The sequence below is a fragment of the Phascolarctos cinereus genome, unplaced genomic scaffold (genome assembly GCF_003287225.1).
Source record: "Phascolarctos cinereus isolate Bilbo 61053 unplaced genomic scaffold, phaCin_HiC Scaffold_8;HRSCAF=390, whole genome shotgun sequence".
Taxonomy (NCBI): Eukaryota; Metazoa; Chordata; class Mammalia; order Diprotodontia; family Phascolarctidae; genus Phascolarctos; species Phascolarctos cinereus.
The window spans coordinates 59,561,145-59,578,637 of record NW_027556291.1 but is presented as its reverse complement, the minus strand read 5'-3'; the positions used below and the strand labels follow the sequence as shown (position 1 = coordinate 59,578,637).

General features: G+C 40.5%; 1 long non-coding RNA gene across 1 annotated transcript; it reads left to right on the top strand.

Moving 5' to 3' along the window:
• The first annotated feature begins 2,197 nt into the window (after positions 1-2,197).
• On the top strand, positions 2,198-16,759 carry LOC110202172 (uncharacterized). The gene is made up of 4 exons (XR_002322652.2): positions 2,198-2,377; positions 3,427-3,514; positions 5,697-5,814; positions 6,518-16,759. It is a non-coding gene; the product is annotated as an uncharacterized LOC110202172 (long non-coding RNA).
• The last annotated feature ends 734 nt before the right edge of the window (positions 16,760-17,493 follow it).

The following is a 17,493-nucleotide window of genomic DNA, read 5'->3' as shown; positions in this document are numbered from 1 at the left end:
AAGAGAGAGGAAAGCAAATAGAGGTGACTATTGTAAATGGCCTTTTCAAGGGGTTTACCCACAAAAGGGAGGTGATATATGGGATGATAATTAGAGAGGATGGATGGATCCAGGGAGAGACTTTTTAGGGATGGGGGAGACATAGACGTGTTTGTGGGCAGAGGGGGAAGCATCCAGTACACAGGGAGATATTGAAGTGAGAGAATGGGGATGATAGAGGCAGTCTGCTGGAGGAAATGGGCTGGAAGGGGACCCCTTGTGCAGGTAGAGAGGGGTTTGGCTCAAGAAGGAGTAAGCTCATCTTTATGTGTGTGACAGGGCTGGGGGAGGAGACAGGGACAAAAGACATCTGAGTGATGGGAGAGGAAGAGGAGGGGAGAAGAAGGAGCTCTAGGGGAATGACTTCAATATTTTCAGTAAAATATGAGGCAAGGTTCTCAGCTGAGAGGGTGGGTGTGTGCACAGAGAAGACATAGGAGGTTTGAGGAGGGGCAACAATTTTCTGAAGAGCCATAGTAGTGAGTGGGATAGTGAGTTAATTAGAGAAGTATAAAAAGATTGCCTTGGGGCCCCAGGAGTAGCTTTATCACCTTTTGGGGGAAACTAAATGCTTTTTTACTAGGGAAGGAAGAGGCATGGATGGAACCCATGTTGAGGAGAAATACTGGTACACATTAGTCTTATCACACAGGACATGGAATTGAAATTTAAAAGTACCTGGGTGAATTTGGCACCAGCCCTTTACCAATTCACTGTCAATGGTTTTGAGATTGGGAAGAAGAAATGAAATAACATTTTGGGTCATGCCTTTCATTATTCTGATAACAGAGCAAAGCAGCTGTAGGAAAAATGAAGTTTTCTGGGAAGTGATCTCCCTGGACCTAGATTTTGTAATGCATCTGTCTTTTTTCTATGATGATGATACAGCATACATTGTTGTCTGTGGTAACGACAAATGACCAATGTGGATCTGGGTGGATCTGACCAAGGTACACATGATGTTTTTGTAGAATTACAGTATGGCTGTGCTTGGTTGGGTCATTTTTCAATTGTGTCCGACTCTTTGTGACCCCATTTGGGGTTTTTTTTGGCAAAGATACTGCAATGTTTCTCATGTCCTTCTCTAGCTCATTTGATAATGAGGAAACTCAGGCAATGAGGGTTAGGTGACTTGCCCAGGGTCACACAGCTACTAAGTGTCTGAGGCCATTTATACTCAGGAAGTCGAGACTTCTTGACTCCAGGCCCATTGTTCTAACCATTGCCTCACCTAGTTGCTCATGGTTGTGCTCCCCCTGGGCTCCCTCTGATGCATAGGTGAGTATTGCCAGATTAGGAGGTTTACTGAGAGGATATCTGGGAGAGCTCTCCAGTGTCTTTGGTGCTGAAGTGATGTTTTTTATATCTGTTGATATCTCATTTGACCTAAGCTGTTGTGTAAATCCTTGAAAACTCGTTTCGGCAAATGGTCAGATTGGGATAAGGTCTTCTCACATTAGAGAAGTAGGATGTAGACAAGTATTTTATGAAACAATTCAATCAGGCCAATAAGTGGATGCTGAATGTTCATGAGGTGAAATTAGACAGTTTTTTTGAAACGATTTTTTTATTTTTTGTTGTGAAGCATTGGGGTTAAGTGACTTGCAGAGGGTCACAGAGCTAATGTCAAGTGTCTGAGGCTGGATTTGAACTCAGATTCTCCCGACTCTAAGGATGGAGCTCTATCCACTGCCCCTTTCCTCCTCTGCTCTGGCGGTTGTCAGGAATCCAAGTCCCATTCAGGGGCTGGTGGTCTGCTGCTGCTGCTTCAGCTACTGGGCTGTTCCCTTAAGTGGAGCCCAGGACACCCTGCCCCTGCCATCCCAGCCCTCCCCCTCCAGGTTATCCATAAAGAGGCTGAACCCTGACAGCCCCAAGCTTAGCTCAGCCGTCCCACCCCATTCCGCCCAGCCCCAGCAGCTGCCCCCAGGAAAGTGGGACCTGGTTCAGTCCTGGGCACTCCTCCAAGAACTGTGGCTCCTTCCCCTCCCCAAGGCTGGGTGATGGGAGTTGAGAGAAAAGACTGGGGGGGTGCTCTCACTCCTCTGGGCGTGACATCACAGAGCCCCACCCTCTTTTCCTTCCTCCTCCCTGTGCTTTAAGTATGTACTCCACTACGCTACTGTGACGTCACTGTACCCGCCCCCCTACCCTTGGCCATGGTCAGTGCTTTTTGTCGGAGGAGGGAGTTCCCTTTTCCCCTGAATCTGGTGGGGGCAGCTGGAGATCTTCCCGCCCCCAACCCCCTGCCCTTATCTGCCCCCACCACACCTCCACCCCCAACGTCAACTGAGAGATCCCAGAAATTCCTGCACTTTCCTGCGTGACTGTGTGTGAGGTAAGCGTCCCCTCCACCTCCTGCCAAGGCTCCCCCTGCCCCTCTGCATTCCCCCTTATATTCTCTTCTGCCCTCTCTTCTGTCTTCTCCTGAACTCCCCCACCACCAATTGGCTTGTCTTAGTGCCGAGGGGCTGTGTGTGCATGGGGGGGGGCGGTCATGGGAGTATTAATACCCTTGTTTGTGTTGTGTGTGTATGTGTGTATGTGTGTATGTAAGTATGTACTTATGTGTGTGTGTGTGTGTACTCGTGTGTACCTGCTCCTCCAGGGCTGTTCCTGCCTGGAGCTTCCTGCCTGCCCAGACCTTGGTATGAAGGTCTGGGACTTGGGGGGCTGTGGAGTGGAGGCCGTCAGGGAGAAGACTTTGGGGACACTCCTTCCATCCCCTCCCCAGGTGGACATTTCCATCCTTTCTTCCTCCCTCCTCTCATCCTTGGCCTGGCCTCAGGGCTGGGGAGAGGGGAGACAGTCTAGAACTCTTCCCTCCCCTCCCTTCTCCCTCTGGTGTCATTAGTTTAATTGTGTATTTGTTTTTGTTCTGGTTTCAACCAGCATCTGGTGAAAGGGGCATTTCCATGTACCTTGTCATAGAACAGTAAGAGGGGACTGTCCCAGAACTTGCGGATCTCTATGATTTACAGACTGAAAGAAAAAAGTTGCTTTAATGTGCACTTCTCTCATTATGGGGAATTTAGAGCATTTTGTCATAGGGCTATTGGTAGCTTGGATTTCTTCCTTTGAAAAGGCCCTTTTCCTTTGCCCTATTGGAGAATGGCTCTTAATCTTGGAAATTAGAATCATTAAGAACAATTATTTTCATAATCATTGATTTGTAGTATAGTTTAACATCTGCTACTGATAGTCATTAAACCAAACCCCTTTCTTTCCTCCTCCTGCCCTCCATTATTACCCTGGAGATGCTTAGCCTCCTTAAAAATTTTTTTAGTGATGTTTTCTGTTTTTCACATCACCAAGGTATCCCATGTATCCCTCCGTCTCCCCATCCTGGAGAGCCATGCCATGTAACAAATTGTACTTTTGTTTTAGGGAGGAAAAAAATGAGCACAACTGATTGATGCATGTGGAAAAGGTGTACAATGTGTAACACTTGTGGACCTCTCACATCCTGAACAGGGTAGGGTGATGGTGTCTTCTAATGTTTCCTTTTCAGTCCCACTTGATCTTTAATATTTTGTTACAGGTACTTTTAATTTTTTGTGTGTCATTTTTTCCATTTCAGTTATTTTAGTTACTCTGTGTGTGTGTGTGTGTGTGTGTGTCTGTGTGTGTATGAATAGATGTGTGTATATTTGCTGTCAACCTGAAAGTTTGGTTAAAGAAGTCAAACAAGTTAGGTGATGCATGATTATATAGTTTATTCCCTTTTTGCTAGTGAGTCATGTACATAGAAGCCAGAATGTGATTCTGGCTCAGAGATTAAACAAAATGAGAGAGGTTTTATACAGTTTAGAGTGATCAGACTCAGAATGTCTATGTTAACAAAAACATAGCCTCCATATGTTTGTTTAACATACAGCATGGGAAAGGAATTTTCTTAATTGAATAGGTTGTGAATACAATAAAACAGAAGAATGTCAAAGTGTCATTTGAAACTCAAGATAAGAAAAGTCCCGTTATTCAAGAGAGTATCTGGTCCCAGACATCCTGGGATTAGTGATAACAAACAGGAAGAATGATGATCAGTTCTATCTGGTCCTGGAATTTGCTGGGGGTGTTTAGTTCACTCAGAGAGAAAAAGATTAATTTAGGGTTTTGGCCCTTATTGGGGCTCAATTGATCTAAAATGATTATATGTCTATATCTATGTACACACACATATGTATATATATATGCATACATATTCTGTTTTCTTGGCTCTGCTTAATTCGCTTTGAATCAACTCACAAAGATCTTTCCATACTTCTCTGTACTCATCACACACATCATTTCTTACTGCGTGGTGGCAGTATTCCATGATATTCGTGTTCCTTGCCTTGTTTAGCCATTCCCCAGTTGATGAACACCTGCTCTGCTTCCAATTCATAGCTGTCACAAAAAGCCCTGTTATAAGTATTTTGGAGTATATGGGGAAGTTTTTCTTATTAATGGATTCCTTGGGGTGTAACGGAATCCTTTTTTAAGGACTGGACATATTTGTTATTTTCTTCACATAATTCCAAATTACTTTCCAAACGGATATGTCATTTCACAGCTCCACCAAAAATGTATTAGTGTGTGTATATTCCCACAGGCTTGTTTAGATATCAAAACCACATTTGTGCCATAAGAGGAATTTGATAGGACTTCTTCTTTACCTGTTGTTTCAAATAATTTACATAGTATTGGGATGAAATGTTTTTAAAATGCTTGGTAGAATCACTTTTAAATCCATCTGGTCCTGGGGATTTTTTCCTAGGGAACTCTTTTATGTCTTGTTCAACGTCGTCTTTTAAGGTGGGATCATTTAAGTATTCTATTTCCTCTTCTGTTAACATGGACAGTTTATATTTTCATAAATATTTATCTATTTCATATAGATTGTCAGTTTTCCTGGCACGTGATTGGGCAAAATAACCCCTAAGCATTACTTTGATTTCATCTTCTTTGATTATGCATTTGCCCTTTCATTTTTGAGAGTGATAATTCGCTTTTTTTCTTTCTTTTTGTTAATCAAGCTAACTAATGGTTTATCTATTTTATTTATTCAAGTCTCTTTGTTACACCAGATACTACATGCTTGCATTTTGTGGAAACACATCTACTCTCTGAACACTCAAAGGAAAAGATACTTGTGGCAGGAGACAGTCTCTCTGGGAACATTCTACTTACTGCAGGATCACTCTCTGGAAAAAAACATCTAGTCTCTGAACACTTGGAGGAAACGATACTTGTGACAGGAGAGACACTCTCTCTGGGAGCATTCCAGTGTAAGAAAGAAATTGGGTAGCCTTTCCAGGTAAAGAAACCAACTTTTGAGAAAAGCATTGGTGGGGTCTATAGTCTGCCCAGTGTGGTCTGAGACCCCACCTTTGCTTCCCATAGTCAAGGTTGGTTTCTTTGCCCAGAGAGGCTTTCCAGTCTCTTTCTTACACCAGATACTACAGGCTTGCGTTTTGTGGAAACACATCTACTCTCTGAACACTCAGAGAAAAAGATACTTGTAGCAGGAAACACTCTCTCTGGGAACATTCCAGTTACTACGAGCTTACTTTCTGTGGAAGCACACCTAGCCTCAGAACACTCAGCAGACATGACATTTGGGGTTGAAGACACACACTCTGAGAACCTTCTACTGACCACAGGCTTGCTCTCTACAGAAACACATGGAGGGAAAAATGGATATTTGATGAAGTAGAGACCTTTGAAGCATTCCTGATGAAAAGACCAGAGCTGAAGAGAAAATGTGACTTTCAAATACAAGACAAACATTAAAAGGTAAATATGAAAGAGAAATCATAAGCGACTCAATAAGGTTAAACTGTCTACTTTTCTATAAGGGAAGAGGATAAGCATATCTTTAAGAATTTTGTCATTATTAGGGCAGATAGAGGGATTTTACATAAAAAGAAGGTTTTATATAGAAAGCCAGTTAGGTTGGGATGATGTAAAATAAAGGGATAGGTGAGAAATGTGGGTGCCCTGGGAGAAGGCAGAAGGGAGAGAAAGAATAGGGGAAATGATCTCATATAAAATAGGTGTTCAAGGAAGAGCTTTTACCCTGGAGTGGAAAAAGGTCACAGGGGAGAGTGGCCAATGCTTGAACTTCAGACACATCTACATTGGTTCGCAAAAGGGAAAATATCTATATCTATTTTATATCTGTATCTACATATACTTAATCAATTGGTCATAAGAATCCATCTTACTCTAGAGGTAATTAAGAGAATGGTAAAAGAGAAAGAAAAATTGGTGATAAAAGGGCAGGCTGATAAAAGAATACAGTGGTCATATGCAAAACCAAAATGAGAGGGGAGACAGGATAAAAAGAGAGAGAGAAGGAGAAACAGAAGAAAATAGGATGGAGGGAAATGTATAGTTCTCATCCTAACTGAATGGTATGAACTCACACATAAAGTGGAAGGGGATAGCAAAATGTATTAGAAAGCAGTATCCAAAAATATGTTTGTTTGTTTTACAGGAAACACACTTGAAACAAAGAGAGAACCACAGAGTTAAAATAGGGTGCTGGAGCAGAAACTGTTATACCTCTGCTAAATTAAAAAATGGAGGGGTGGCAGTCATGATCCTGAGATCAAAGCAAAAGCACAAATAGCCCTATTAAAAGGGGTAAGCAGGGAAACGACCTCTTGTTCAAAGGAATGACAGACAATGAAGTAATATCAGTAGTAAACATATTTGGGAAATGGCATAGGATTCAAATTCTTAAAGGAAAAATTAAATGAGTTACAGGAAGAAATAGACAGGAAAACTATAATAGTGGGTTACCTCAACTTTTCGCTCTGAGAGCTATATAAATCTAACCATAAAATGAATAACAAAGAAGTTAAGAAGAGTAATAGAATTTTACAAAACTTAGATATGAAAGACCTCTGGAGAAGACTGAATGAGGATAGAAAGGAGTACAGACAGATAGTGCCTTATGGAAATTTACATTATACAAATTGGACTTCATGTAAGGAATTCTACAAGAAATCTGCATTCCAAGAAAACACCTATGCTTTACCATACTGTACTGGGATCTCTTTCTCCTCCTGTCCCTCAACTTGGTGCTCTGTGGCCTCCTACCACCACTAACCCTCTACCCCAAAGAAAAAGCTAAAAAAATTCTCCAAGTGAAAGCAGAACAGACCTGCAGAGAGACGGCCACCACCACTGCTGAATCGGGACTTGGCTTGAGACCTCCACTGCTGAGAGAGGAGACCTTGGTTTCAGTCTGTCCACCTGCCTGAGAGTTTGGTCCCTGCATTTTGGTATTTTGTCCATCCATGTGGGTGTACAGTGTGTTTATCCCTGGTCCCCACCACATGTGGCCTGTCCTATCCTGAATGTTTCCACGTGCAGCCCTCATGTATCTGCCTGCCAGCATGTTCTTCTTTTCAGTTCCAGCCAGGCCCTCATGTGGCTGGCCCCACCAGCCGTGTGTTCCTCCTCCTGCTCTTGCTTCTCAGTGTCCAGGCTCCACATGTCCTGGAACCATGTGCCAACCCCTCCTCCACAGGGGTGCAGTCCCCGTCCTGCTTCCCTCCTGCCCTTTTCCACTTCATGGGTAAATTCACATGATGTAAAGGTTCTGTGGGATGCTCCACTTAAGTTGTTGTTGTTGTTAATATTTATTTAGTATTTTATTTTTCCCCAATTATTTGTAAAACAATTTTTCACATTCATTTTAAAAATTTTGAGTTCTAAATTCTCTCCCTTACTCCTCCTCAATCTCCACCCTGCCCACCCCCAATTGAGCAGGCAAGCTATTTGATATAGGTTATACATGTTTAGTCATGTAAAACATATTTTTATATTAGTTTTGTTATAAAAGAAAAAATAGACCAAAAAACCATCAAGAAATATAAAGTTTAAAAAAAGCATGCTTTAATCTGTATTCAGGGACCACCAGTTCTTTCTGTGGAGATGGATAGCATTTTTCATCATAAGTCCTTCAGAATTGTCTTGGATCTTTATATTGCTGAAAATAGCTAAGTCATTCATAGCTGATCATCTTACAATATTGCTGTTACTTTGTGCATAGTCCATTTCACTTTGCATCAACTCATGTAAGTATTTCCAGGCTTTTCTGAGAGGATCCTGCTCATCATTTTTTTGTTCCTTCCGAGGCAATTGGGACTAAGTGACTTCCCCAGGGTCACGCAGCTAGTAAGTGTCAAGTGTCTGAGGGCAGATCTGAGTCCTCTGAGTCCAAGGCTGGAGTTCTATCCACTGCACCGCCTAGCTGCCCCTATCATTTCTTATAGTATGAAAGTATTCCATCCTAATCACATATTGCAACTTGTTCAGCTATTCCCCAATTGATGGGCATCTTCTCAATTTCTAATTTTTGCCCCCAGAAAACTGCTAATATGTGTGTGTGTGTGTGTGTGTATGTGTGATGTGTGTGTATATATATGTATATGTATATATACATATGTATTTGTACATATAGGTCCTTTTCCTTTTTGGTTTTTATCTCTTTTGGGATTTATACCTAGTAATGGTATTGCTAGATCAAAGGGTATGCATAGTGTTGTATATCCCTTTGGGCATAGTTAAGACTTGCTCTACAGAATGTTTGAATCTGTTCACAACTCCACCAACAGTGCATTAATGTCTCATGTTCCCCATATTCCCTCCAATACCTGTCCTGTTCCTTTTCTGTCCTCTTAGCCAATCTAATAGGTATGATAGTACCTCACAATTGTTTTAATTTGCATTTCTCCAATCAGTAGTGAATTAAAGTATTAATTTTAATTAAAATTAATTAATTTTAGTTAAATTTAATACACCAGGGTGTTGTCAGTGCTAGAGGAGAGAACTGGGCATTCAGAAGACTTTAGGAAGGGGAAATGGACAGATCTTGGCAACAGATTGGGTATGAGGAGGTGAGAGAGTGTCAGACATCTGGGATGACCCCTAGCTTGCAAGCCTGGGTGGTCTGGGTGATGTTGACAATACTGGGCTGCCCTTAACAGCTACAGGCTAAGTAGGAAGGAGGGATGGGATTTTTTTTGGGGGGGTGAGGTAAGATAGTGAGTTCAGTGTTGGACATGCTAAGTTCAAGATATCTACAGAATATCCAACTGAAGATATCCAGTAGACAGTTGGAGGTGTGAGGTTGGCTGTATGCAGAGAGGTTAGGACCGGATAATTGGATTGTTGAATCATCAAGCTCCCCAAACTCCAACCCTTCTGTGGTGAAAGTCCTATACCTGCCCCTAGTATGTGGTAATAGCGTAAAGTAGGAACTCCTTTTCTTCCATGGAAGTTTTCCAGGTTTCACCTACTTCTTCTCATAGCCATTCTCCTTCATTGCTGTTGTTCAGTCATTCAATCTTGTGTAACTCTTTTTGACCCCTTGGACCACAACATGCTAGGCCCTTCTTTCTTCCACTATTTTCTGAAGTCTGCCCTAGTTCATGTTCATTGTTTGTATGACACTATTTATCCATATTATTCTCTACCATTTCCTTTTCCTTTTGCCTCCTATCTTTCCCATTATTAGGGTCTTTTCCAATGCATCCCATTTTCTCATGATGTGGCCACAGTCTTTAAGCTTCAACTTCAGCATTTGATCTTCCAGTGAATGGACTGAATTGATTTCTGTAGGTATTTACTGATTTGATTGTTTGATTTACAAAAAAGAAAAGGTGACATTGTGGTTGAACAGATAGAATGACCAACTTGGAGACTGAAGAAACATAAGTTCAAAGCCCATCTCTGACACCTAAGTTCTCTGAGTCTCAGGTTTCTCATCTGTAAAATAGGGATAATAATACATCCTTCTAGGGGGCAGTTGTGCAAAACAAGTGAGGTCACGCCTACCTAGCACAGACTATGAAGTTATTCTCCCTTCCCCCCCTCCCATTAGTATACTCATTTCCCAGATGGCAACTGCTCCATCTCTGCTCTGGCTTCTAGAGGTAGCAGTGAGGTTTGGGCAGGGGGTTTAAACCCATGACGATGAGTCTTCCTGATTCCAAGCCTAGTGTTCTATTCGCTGTGCCACTTAGCTGCCCTGTTGCTATGGGTAAAGTGCCCTAAAGGTCGGAGGTTATTTTGGCAATGTGAATAGTTCAGTCATGTATGTGGGCTAGGGACAGCCTTATTAGGGGCAGCTAATATAATATAATATAATATAATATAATATAATATAATATAATATAATATAATATAATATAATATAATAAATATAATGTAATGTAATGTAATGTAGCGTAGCGTAACGTAACGTAACGTAATGTGACGTGACGTGACGTAACATAATATATAATAATATAATATAATGGATATAAGGCAAAGTGCCACTGAGAAAAAGGTATATTCCTTTCCATTCTCATTCAGTTTTCTCCAGAGTTCTCTCATATGTAACTTTTCTAAAATTTTGTTCACTTCTTTCTTGCTTAGTTTTTGGTTAGATTTATCTAGTTCTGAGTACAAAACATTGAGGTTCACCACCAAAAAAATAAAAAAGAAAAAAGAAAATTGTTTGCACTGAAATTATCTTCTCCAAACCAAAATGAAGATGTTTCTGATTTCCATCCCACAAATTTTTAAATTCATAGCTTTGTTTCCCAAACTTTTTTTTATCTTTGCCTAATCATTCCCATATTATTCAGAAAGGATAAGCTATTTCAGGTACTTAATCTTTCGCATGACTATACAGGCAAGCAGATGACAAGCCTGAGTACTAATTTACCTAGTTGTTTGGGATATGGAATGACTACACATTCCTATTGAAACAGCAAGATCTCATATACTTGTATTGTGCTCATATCTTTTACCTACCACTTGCTCTGATTATAGGAATTTGCTATAAAAGGAAAAGCAGGAAGATGATTATAACATCATCAAACTAGTCCTTCAGGCTTAAGCCTAAGGGCCCATGTATGATAAAATAAAGCATCCTTAGTTGTGTTTGATTTCAGGTAAGAGTCACAGTTTAACAACCAACTGTGTAGTAATAATTCTACCTCACCTCCAGATTCAGGAATAGCCAAGTGGGAAACATTCCTGTTCAAAGGAACACAATGAGGAAACTAAGCCAGGAGAATCTCACCTTAGGTTGATGCCAAGGTTGTCTTCTTAGGCTTTTTCCCAGATACAGACCTCAACCTGTAACAGTTCAGGATCACTTTCTCTCTGAGTAGTTTGTGGCATTTCTCTCAAATGGTGGATTACTGACTTAATGATTCATCAGATAACTAGACCTAAATTCAAACCCCAAAATAAAATGAGTTACAGTCCCAAGAGCTTTTACCAAAAATGGCAAGTTTCACTAATTAGGGCTAGATACAATTATTTTTACTCTCATGGAGGTACAATAAGAAATAAACATTTAGGAAGACTCATTTACATAAGAGATTTCACTTAACATCTTTCACTTGTTTTCATTTTGTCTCAAATTTAAATTTGTCCTGGTGTAAAAACCAATTATTAGAAATCATATCTATATTATATATAAACTTGCAAATCCTCAGCAATCCAAGGTCATTGTTTAGGAACTCCATAACATGCTCTTTTCCTAGGGTGGAATTTCCAGATGATTTCCAGGAATCTAGCAAGTTTACAAAAAGAGAAGGGGCTGATTCTGATGCTCCTGCCTGCCCACCCCATGATATATTCTTCTTCCAGACTGCCACATGCTCGGCAAGTCTCCTATTTTCTGTCATAATTTAGTTTTTTTGCACTGACTGAATTTTCCCTGTATCCTTCGATGGCTACCCACTTGCAGGGTTCCCACATGGCATCATGCATTCTGCACTGCTGTGGTCTATGCTCTTTGATACCACCACCACCACCCCCAAGGTGGAATAGACTAACCTTGCTGCATACCCTCATACCCCAAGAAGGAATGCTCTGAATGAGCAGAACCAATCTGGATAAGGCTTTCCCCTCATCCCTTCCTTTCCACACAGTAATCAATGACCAGTTTTAGGTTTTAACATTAAAACAATAACCCCAAATAACTTAGTTAACAGTCTGCAACATTTATAAGGCAAAGTGGAAATATCTAGTTCTCCACATGGCAGTTACAAAACATTGTAAGACAGGGTTAGCAGGGCTGATAACATAACTGGTTTTACACAATTTTTCCACTTTTGGTTTCAGTTGATACTTTAATAACTTCCAAATTATTAAAAGTTGCTTGACATATCTGATACAAAAGTTTACCAGTTTGAAGCATTATTATGCATTTGAAATTGAAACAAACCCATTACCAATCAAATGACTCCTATCCTGTTGAACGTTTCCAAATTACCTTATAAAGAAAATTGGGCAGCTCATCACCATTGGCATTTTATACTGGTCTCATCTAATAAAAGAATTAACAATAATAGTTAACATTTACAGTGCCTGCCATTTGTCAGGCATTGTGTTAAGCACCTTCCAATCATGTGAGGTAAACTGAGGTTAACTTGCTGAAGGTCACTGTCAGTTAACAAATTCCAGATCTATGCATTTTCCCAGTTTATCTTAGTGTCACATCATATAATACATTCTGACTTATCTTAAAAATTAGCAGAGACAATATTTCACTTAAAATGTGACCACAGTGAATTCAGTTACCTGGATCTATGTTCCAAATGGTATTACACAGAACCTGGGGTTATGATTTCAATACTGACCGTAGCATTAAATTTATACAAATGCTACTTATTCCCATCATTTCATATTATGGGACCCACAATTTCTGGCCAATCCACTGCCAAAAATTGTGAAAGTGACAAGCTGATATTAAGATTTAATCTACCCCAATTATCACACTTAAGAGTATGTTTTAATTTAAGGAACCTATAGTTTATCGATTTACTCATAGCTCTCTGTGATTTCTTAAAATGAATAGGAGTCTCATATGATTTACTTCCCTGTCTACATGCTTAACTCCCTTCAACCTGGCTAACGGGCAAACCAGTGTCTCTACATGTTTCTTCTAAGTGGAATTCCTCCAGCATCTTTCTATTCTCAGCTTCTGAGTCTAGGAGCTTGGTAATGGCTTTTTTCTTCAATGCTATGACAAAGGGGCCTTCTTGTATCTGCCACTACTTGTCACCCTTCTTTTCCTGACCTATTGGAACATAATTCTGTCAGAAGGGGCTCTAGGCCTTTTGGCATGTTCAGGGCATCCCCGTACTTATGCTGTGTCCACATGTGTCCAACAGAGGGCCATCCAGGGAATCCCTCCCCACACACCTACCCCCTACTCCCTTAACATTCCTGTGGTATCCTGCCAACAATGCCAATTTTAAGGTCAGGAATTCCCCTGGCCGGGAAATCCTCTACCTGCCACATAACTATGGGGCATTGCTTTTGGTACAGAAGGAAGAGGCCAAGGATCTCCAGATGGATTTTAGGTAATAGTTTAATCAATCATTGAGAATACTTATAAGATAGGGGCAATCTTCAGTCTGGGACGGTGGCCAGACGATTCAGTGGATCCCTGTGAAAGACCCCCCAAAACCCCACAGTAATTATAGAAAGCAAAGGGAGGAGGAGCTAGAGAGTGCATCAGTACTGACTGGTGGATACTTTTGGTTTTCTGCTTAGTAATGGGCTTGGGCATTAAGCCAATGTTATACCAAACGTAAGTTTTGTGTATTGATCATGTACTGGTCACATATGGGTAAGGATTATCTCATTATGGCTTTCATGGGTCGTAGTATCTTAAGTTATGCCTCACTATCTAAGTGATAATTCAGTATCAAAGTTATGATTTTTTTTAATAGGTCGCCATGTTTGGTCTTCCAGCTTTTGCAGAGTTTAAGTTTTTATGGCTTTTCCCCAATTGGGACCACCACAGTAACATATATCAGATTGCTTATTGTCTCGAGGAGAGGGGAGGGGAGAGCAAAGTGGGAGGGATAGAATTTGGAATTCAAAATGTAAAAAATGTTTGAAAAATGTTTTATATGTAATTGGAGAAAAAAATAGAATATTTAAAAAAACTTTTAAAGTGAGGCTTCAAGTCTCCCCCCTCACCAAAAAAAAGATTATTAAGTTCCTTCAAGGCAGGAATTCTCTCTCTTCTTTTTGTATTCACAGTGCTTAGCACAGTGCCTCATACACTGTAAGTGCTTAACAAATGTTTGTTAATTGTTCAATTATCATTTTCTTTAACTTCATTACTCATTGTTTCTGTAACATCTAATTTGACCTCCTCCTTTAGGGTTTTGTTGTTAAGGCTCCATTTGGTTCTGTGTGTATTGTTAGTGGTCCTTGAAACAATGACTATTTTTATGGTGTTATGGTTTTTTAAAGGAGGTAGTAAATATTTTTGCCTTTTTAGAATCAGATACAATATATCTCTGCTCAAATGCATACTCAGTTTTTGTAAAAGATCCATGTAGTGCTGAGAAATATGACTATTTTTGTAGTCACTTTTAGAAAATGCTGTTAAGTTTTAGCAAGTAATTTTTCTTCAACTGGGGAGAGCCACGTATAGAAATTGGATGGCAAAGAAATACACATGCACACAATGAAAGTGCATTTCTATCCTCATTTGTCCTTATTCACTCTTCATTTTTTAAACCTTGACGTTCCTGGAGGACACTCTCTTGCTCATTCAGAAATGTCAGCGCAGTGTACTAGGCTTCTTAGTAGTTTATACCACTAATCGGCATTCCTTCTGAATTCAGCACCTGAAAACTTCCTGTTCACAACAACATAATTATACTCCTGGATAACTGGGCTCATTTTCTTCTCTTCAGCAAAGTTACAGACTCCAGTTTCAGAAATCCTTTGGCTGTGATGTACAGTGGCTGCTGGCATAGTGGGCACAAGCAAGGTTTTAACTGCCACCAAGTATGAGCCAATATGTGCTGGATGAAAGATTCATTTCCTAAAATACACTGACTTCCTTATTTTTGTAATTAGGCCAGGGCTCCTACAGCACCTATGCCTCCTTCTCATCATATTGATAGCCTTGGGTGGGGATGCCAAGAACATGCCCCCTGCTGGCTGCCTGGAGAAGGAAAGAAATTGAGCAGCCACCTGGTGCTGCCCCTTCCATTCCCTGCCCTTGCATTCCTCCTCACCTACACTCAGGAATGCCTCTGCACGACCCTCAGGACCCTGCTCCTCTCCCACATGCTCTCAGGTCCTTACCCCATTATGCTTTCCCTGATATACTTCCAAATTGTTCTCCAAAATGGTTGGATCAGTTCACAACTTCACCAACAATGCATTAGTGTTCCAGTTTTCCCACATCTTCTCTAACATTTATCACTTTCTTGTTTTGTCATGTTGGCCAATCTGATAGGTGTGATATGGTACCTCAGAGTTATTTTGATTTGCATTTCTCTAATCAGTAGTGATTTATAGCATTTTTTCATGTGACTACAGATGGCTTTAATTTCTTCATCTGAGAACTGCCTGTTCATATCCTTTGACCATTTATCAATTGGGGAATGACATATTTTTTATAAATTTGACTCAATTTTCTATATATTTTAGAAATGAGGCCCTTATCAGAGAGACTGGTTGTAAAAATTCTTTCCCAATTTTCTACCTTCCTTCTAATCTTAGTTGCATTGGCTTTGTTTGTGCAGAAACTTTTCAATTTAATGTAATCAAGGTTACTGGGTTGATTTTCCAGGTCAGTTGTTTTACCAATGAGGTATTTTACATTTTCACCCATTTTTTCCATTCTTTTGTTTCTGTTTCTATGATCTAAGGATGTTCCCAGCCCTGACATTCTATGATCTATTATCTAAGTATAACACCACCTTACAATCAAGAGCTCATTTTTAATGAGAACCTAGAGGTAATATAATGCCCTTCTCAGTCCACATGGTTCTCACTTCTGCAGCTTTAAAGAATTTCTTTTAGATGAAGCATTATGGGTTAGGAAAAGTTTTAACATTCAGGCAGAGTTTGGGCTCTCTGCTTAAACTGGACTTTGTATCTACCTATGCTTAACGCCTGGCCTATTTGTGGTTGAGGCAAAATCCAGGTTACTGGAAAGCTTTGCGTAACTAAAACTGAATTTATTGTTTCATTTAAGTTTTGGTTGACTCCTCAGGATTTTCTAAGTAAATGATCTCATCCTCTACAAAGAGTGACAATTTTGTTTCTTCTTTGTTTATACTGATTCCAGCATTTGGTCTTTCTTGTCTTACTGCTATTGTGAGCATTTCTAGGACTAGATTGAACAGGACAAATATTTCTGGTGTATAAATCCATATCCAGACATCCCACTTTTTTCTACCAACACAAGAGGAAATCAGGGTTACATCTTCTTGATGGCAGGCCTCACAGATTCAGGGGTGCCAACAACAACTAAGATGAGCTAAAACCTCACAGTCACTTTATTACAATCACTCATATGGGGAAGGAGTCCATCGAATTTGCTTTCCCGGAATCATTCATTTTTTCTCCAAGCACTTAACCTGCAACCAGGGGAACCAACAGGAAGCAGGGAGCTCTTTAGGAAATTATTCTGTTATTGTTCATACACCCTCAAAGGAGAGTGGTCCAATATGGTGGAAAGATGCAGGGAGTAAATGGTGTGATCCTGAGAAGATAGTGGCTCAGGGGATAGATAATATACTGTAGCTACTGAAAGAAAGAAAGGAGATGTTCAGATTAGTGGGACAGGAAGCCACTGGAAGCTGTATACCAGAGACAGATAAAGAATTGGGGTGGGGAAGAAAGAGATTATCATTAAATAATTATGCATTTGCTTAACTGACCAATAAAACTGATTGATTATTAATGCCTGCCTCCTGCTCTTGATGGTTTCCTTAATTTACCTGACTTGTGACCTGTCCCATTAGTTCACCACTGACAAGTGCCCCTCACCTTGCCAAGAGGTTAGTATTGAGGATATGACTACTCCTCGGGCTGCCCAAGTCTGAGTCCTCCAGGGGGCTCTACCACAGAAGCAGAATCCTCTAGTGAGACTGACCCAGGTGGTTGCCTCAGCAGGGAATCTAACATATGTGGGATTGTGACCAAGGACTAGTCAATGGACAGATGCAAGCTTTTCCATTTAACTCCACCCAGAGTGCTTGCTCAACTCCACACATACACCCAACTCCCACCCTTCTGCCAGAGGAATATTTAACCTGAAATTTATGATTTCTGAGTGAAGAGTCAAACAAACAGGATTTCAGCCCACCACCTGATATCTGGCCAAGAAGCCAACTCCCCTGATGTGGAGAGAGAAGTTTTGGAGACAATTAGCAGATACTTTAATGACAGTGAACACACCTTTTGTAAATTCTCTTATACAAATAGCATCTCCAAAAAAAAAATTATTTATTTTAGGCAATTAGGGTTAAGTGACTTGCCCAGAGTCACACAGCTAGTAAGTAAGTGTCAAGTGTTTGGTCTGAGGCCAGATTTGAACTCAGGTCCTCCTGACTTCAGGGCCGGTGCTCTATCCACTGTGCCACTTAGCTGCCCCCAGCATCTCCAAAATATTAAGCAGTGTCATAGACCAATGTG